This window comes from Aptenodytes forsteri, unplaced genomic scaffold (assembly GCF_000699145.1).
Source record: "Aptenodytes forsteri isolate BGI_AS27 unplaced genomic scaffold, ASM69914v1 Scaffold76, whole genome shotgun sequence".
Lineage (NCBI taxonomy): Eukaryota > Metazoa > Chordata > Aves > Sphenisciformes > Spheniscidae > Aptenodytes > Aptenodytes forsteri.
In genome coordinates this window covers 4,067,652-4,073,651 of record NW_008794444.1, presented here as the reverse complement: position 1 = coordinate 4,073,651, position 6,000 = coordinate 4,067,652, and positions in this window count along the sequence as shown.

Below are 6,000 nucleotides of genomic sequence, written 5' to 3'. Positions count from 1 at the left end.
GGAGTGAATGAATTCCTTGTTTTGCTTTGCGTGTGCGGCTTTTGCTTTCCCTATTAAACTGTCTTTATCTCAACCCACGAGTTTTCTCACTTTTACCCTTCCGATTCCCTCCCCCATCCCATTGTGGGGGGAGTGAGCGAGCGGCTGTGTGGGGCTTAGTTGCCGTCTGGGGTTAAACCATGACAAGCAGTAAATGGATGTGCTGTTCAGCAGCACCTTTAGAAAATGCCACCCTTCAGGTGTCCACACAAATACCAGAAGCTACTGAATAGTTATTTTACCCCAAGCTGTTAGGACCCAGCGAATACTTCTTTTTCTGGAACTGCATGCCATTTACAGTTACTGAGATAAAAAAAGTAAAAAAAATGAATCTCGATGGTTTTTTTATTCACTAAATGTTCTAGCATGCAGGGCTGAGTCTCACACTAGTGCAAGGGAGATAACCCAGCAACAGATGGTATCTAAGAGGCTGAAGTGCCCTATGCTTTGAAGTACCCCTATGAAGCAACAGGTGAGGGATTACTTAGAAAAAGGATGTGTTCGTCCTCATGGGGACAGAAGTGCAATTCTGGGCACTCCAGCTCAAAGATGTTGAGAAACTAGAAAGCAGCCAGTGGAGGGCTACCAAAAAGGCTAGGATGCTAGGACCCATAATCTTGAATCACCAGCTGAGGAAACTTAGCACATTAAAATCCTTTTCATTACAAGGGCAGCGTAGGCCCTGAACAACGGCCTGGAGAGGTTATGCAATCCCCATTCTTGAAGGTTTTCAAGACAGGTCTGGACAAATTCATGACTGACTTCATTGGATGTTGGTGATAGTCTCGCTTCAGGCAGGATGGACCATCAGAGGACTTCTCCAGCCAATACTTCTATGAGTCAATGAAAATACGTGCTTACTGATGGTATAAAGAGCCTTAGCTCCACTGTCCAAGACTGCAGTCAACAGTACTGGAAGCTGCCACTGATGTAATGTCAATGAAATTATTAGACACAAAGATACTGGAGAACCCAAGAGTCAGAAGTGGATCCCGGAGTAGTCAGCATGGACATGTTGCAGATACCGCTTCCCTGTGCTGTGCCTGAGGCCACATCGAGAATTCCAGGAAGGTCCATTTCTCATGCTGGAAGCTGAAAAACGTATATTAAGGCTCCATTTTGTAAGGAGCTTTGCAATTTTAATGTCTGTTTTTCTTTTGTTTTATTAAGGTTCTGTGTTTTTTAAGGAGTTACATTCTTCAGCTGGCAGACAAGTCGCAAAAACTGAGTGTGGTCGCATTATTGCTGGTGAGTTGTCACTGCTGATGAAGTTCTTAGGAAAGTTTACGTGCTGTAGTTGCCTGATGACTACAGTTTTGGAAAAGCTCGGGCAGCCATTTGTGGGCTCTACTTTTGAAGGAGTTTACACCAAACCTGGCGTAAATTCCAATGCACTAGAAAGAGCATTGGTTGAGTCCCTGGGAGCTGGTGTTTGCAAAACTCTACCATCACGGGTCTTCACTGTCGTGGGAGGAAAGGAGTTTTTCCTGGTATTTTTGAATAAACAAGACACAAATTAAACAAGTTTCATCAGTGGTCCAGGTCATTTCACTACAGCAGTTTCTGAGTGGTAAGGGAGAAAACCTGGGGAAGGATAATACCTGCTTTCAGCACAGTTGTCATTAGAATTGACATTCTAAGTGTTAGAAAAGTCAGTTTCTGATGAGTTGAGACATACGGTAATTAATTTCAAGTACAATTTTGTATTATAATGAAAATTCATGCTAGAGAGGATGGCAACAGAATATTTTAATTACAATAAAGTAATCTACCAAACTGCAGCAAAAGAGTTACTTTTCCCCAACAATTACCCAGTTGTACACACTTCACAAATGCTGTGAGCTTTTAAACATTATCGGTGTCATCCAGGGTCTCTCTCTCCTCTTTTTTCTTTTTTTAAGACTGCTTTTAAGTAGGTTCTGTGTGGTTGAGGTGAAGAAAAATGAAGAAAAATATCATTCTAATTAGAAGTATTTACTTTTGAATTGTCCTTTAAACTGCAAATTTCCAAGTCACAATACCTATATAAAAAAATTTAAATGCTGCACCAAGGTTTATAATAGTTGCACTACCGATGCCTTCATTTTCAGGTCACGCTTTTATCTCAGATCATCTTGCCAGCAAAAGGATCATTTAAAACTGAGTGAAGGATTATATTATTCAGGAGCAAACATTGGGAGTTTTGTTTAACGTTGGTTATTTCATTTGCTGAAAGCATCATTACAAGTATAAATTTAAAACAAAATGCATTTTGACCTTCTGTATAATACCTGAAGTTTTCAATTTTAGCCTGAAGTTTTAAGACAAGTATATTAATATTTTACATATTTCAAAATCCTGAAAATATAAAAAGATGACCTTTACTTTGTTTTAGAAAAGGAAGGGAATTGGCTACCTCTTTGGTTGAAATCCTCTCTTATTTAGATTAGCTCTATGTATTTGCGGAGTTTTCATTTTTAATTGAAACTTCCTTTTCATTTTAAGTTGAAACTTCCAACAAAAATTAAAGGACAAATATTTACGCAAAATGTCCACTTTCATCCAAATTAGTGGCAATAACACTACAAGATTCAAATGAAAAAAATAAAAAGGTTAATATTTCATATCACAATATTCAGGTCTGTAACTTTCAGTGCATTTCAAAAGGTTCTTTATCCTGAAGGAAAAAAACTACAGAAAATTTTTACTCTGGCTTTTTTTTTCCCAGGCCTTTGGTATGTGTAATGTTGAAAAAGTTTAATGAATCAAAGACCAGAAAAAAGTTTTTATACAATCTAATCTATTTTTGTCCGAAATAATATACCTGCAGCAACTGGCTAGCTGAAATGCTGCATATACCATAGCTTGGTTCTTCTTGGTGAAATTTCTGAGATGCTAATACTGAGACCCCTAAATTTCCTTTTGTCAGATATAAGGATTCTGTAATTACATCTTTGTGTGTGATTTGTACCAGTTGTAGAAAATAGCTGACAAGATTATTTTCAGTCAAGATTATTTATGCTGCAGGGGCAAAGCCAAATTATAACTATGAAATTCCTGACCATTGCCCAATTTTTAATATAACTACGTGTTTGTTTGTTTACTAAGATATAGCTGACAGTATATCTGACTGGTAGAATAAGGTGAAAGGCAAAGCATTAACTGGGGACAGTTAGTGTGAAATCCAATCACTGCAACTCAGTGCTCCAGTTAAAATGAAGGACAGGCACAACATTGCAAAAATCATAGTCAAAAGGATGAAAGCCCCTAAATCACCTAGGTATTCTTGGAAAACTGCAACACCAAAGCTTGAATACTCCCAAATGATGGAAGTTGAACTAATCCCAGAACAGATTCAGGCTACAGAAACGCAAGTAGGAGCAGTGTCAGAAGTGCTAGGTTGACTGTAGAGATACTAGGGTTGATGCTTTGAAATACATATATTTGGAAAAATGAGAATTTTTAAATGTTGCCCTGTTAGTAGGAAAAAGTAAGGGTTTTTATTAGACCCTCTGATGGTCTCAAGTCTGATAAAGATGCGAAAAGTAGGGATCTACTGGAAGCACAAACTACCCTTCAAAGCATCCTCATTGCTTGGAAAGGGAAATGCCATTCTGTTGCACCAGGGCTTTGGTTTCTAAGTCATTCAGGACTTGCCTACTCTATAGTCATAGAAATAACGTTTCCTTTCCAGGGTAGATCAAGCTATCCCAAATACCAAATAGTACCTGGACAAGTTGCTTTGACATTCGCTCTTTAATTGCTACACTGCTGTGTAGACCCAGCTTTAGACATATTTAAAAGTTCGTTCGATAATATTTGTTTGTTCTTATATTCATAACTACTGTATCTGTCAAATTTTAGATTTCCCCGGTTACATTTTCCATCTGCACTTTCCAAAGAGTTACTCTATGGTAAATTGTGTAGTTTTAGGGAATGCTTAAACATAACACTTTCTTCAGTTAATAATCTTTGCAAAATAAAGAAGTTGAAAATGTGCATAATTTTCTGATATTAGTTAGAAGACTAAACTATTCTCTCAGATGTCTGGAAAAGATATGAATGTTCACTCTTTGTCTTGAATTATTAGTATGATAAAGAGATTGGCATTTCCACATCAGTCCTTTAATGACTTCCTTCTGGAGCAAAAAACACACATCCACCACAGACTCACATAGAGTGTGTCAGCACTGAATGGGTGCAATAAGGATTTTGTTGCATTCAGACAAGGCTGCTTTGTTGGCATCGCCTTGCTCCTCTTGTAATGAGATCTTTTAGATTTAGGAGAGTAAGTCTATCACTGATAGGTTTAAACAAAATGAAAGCCCGTGGTAAAAAGCTGAAGGGAGAGTTTATGCTGCAGATTCTCACCAACACTAGGCACTCCCCAGAAATATTATGTATTTCCTTTTTCTCTGGTAACTGAAAGCTAGGATTTTCACTATGGATGCTGCTGGGAAACAGAAAACAAGTGAAGAGGAAAAAGTCCAGTGAAATGCTTTATGAAGGGTCAAAGAAGAGTGTCTAAAAGAAAAGCAACCAGCAAAGAGTGCTTTAAGTGCTTCTGAAGGGTCATAAAGGTTTGTTGTAAAACAGCTACCATTTTGAGTTACAGGGAGCCTTAATATCATAAATTCAAGTCCTACAGGAGCTGGCCAAGGGAGTGAAGGAAGCACGTATTTTCACCAGCTTAAGGTAAATGTATAAGGAGAGAGCATACTAACCAGCACCTCTGGAAAACACTGAGGGATGGAAAACACTGAGGGAACAAACTCAATCTATTGTAAGGACTAGAAATAGTCCATTCCCAAAACCTGGGAGAGAAGGAATGACCCGAGTGAGGAGCATTGAGCTCATAACTCGGCTGATTACAGCTGGTATTTCCCAATGAACCTGCGGGTATTTCCCAGTGAATTTGTGACCGGAAGATAGAATGGGCCAGGGATCATTTCCCATCACAGCCTGCAGCCACCCTGTCTCGGGGGTTAAGATGGTTAAGACATGTCCCTTTCCATGTCAGCTGGTGTCAGGGCCTGGAAATGCTCCTGGGCGTGTTTAATGTTGCTGTGAGAGTCAGGCATAAAGCTAAGTAACCCTGGAGTCTGGTTTGGTTTATACCCATGATTCACATGTAAAACAATATTTTGCAAAGATATTGGTTTACTTGCTATATTTGACATTGGCAGTTTTATCTGCACAAAAATTGAGAGAAAGAGAGACCTGCAGGACCATCAGAAGGACCAGTGCAGGTCACCATCCCCTAACTCTCTTTTCATTGTTCAAACAGAATCAAGTAGTAATGTCTATGATATCAGCTTATGGAAGCTGTTTCTATGCACAGCTAAGACACCATGATCTAATCAATCTAGATAAAATGGAAGAAATTCAAATAGTATCTGAATTATCACCAGATATTATTCTGACAATAGCTTCCTTTCTTTTCTAGCCCAGCTTGGCCAATATTTTTGTGTCTCCAAAGCATCTCAGGAGATTACCTCATGGGTAGCCCTGCACGACGGAGAATTCTCCAAGCTGGAGGTGAAGGAGTCCACTCTGCAAGTGCATCATTTGACCTTGCTACAGCAAGGACTAGCAGAGAGTTTGTGGAGTTATTCTCCCAAGCCATGAATACTCACAAATCTTCCTAAGCATACCTGAATTAGCCCTAAAAGATCTTTTGGTAATAGTCACAGAAGACTCATGGTCTTCTACTTGTCTTTGTGTGGGGTATATATACTTCAATCCATATAACTTACATGCACGTATCTGACAAAGCACATGCAAGTTATGTTCTTCCATACGTGCTCCAACTGACTATATGTTTGGGTATGCGTATGCATGTGCCTGGGTGATGAGCAAGGTAGGGGAGTTAAGATATACACATTTGGCAAAAAATGTTTTGCCCAAATTTCTTTAAAACCTTTTGGATGGCAGTGCCAGACTTACTTGGAGCCAATCAACGTTACGCAACTTGTTCACCTC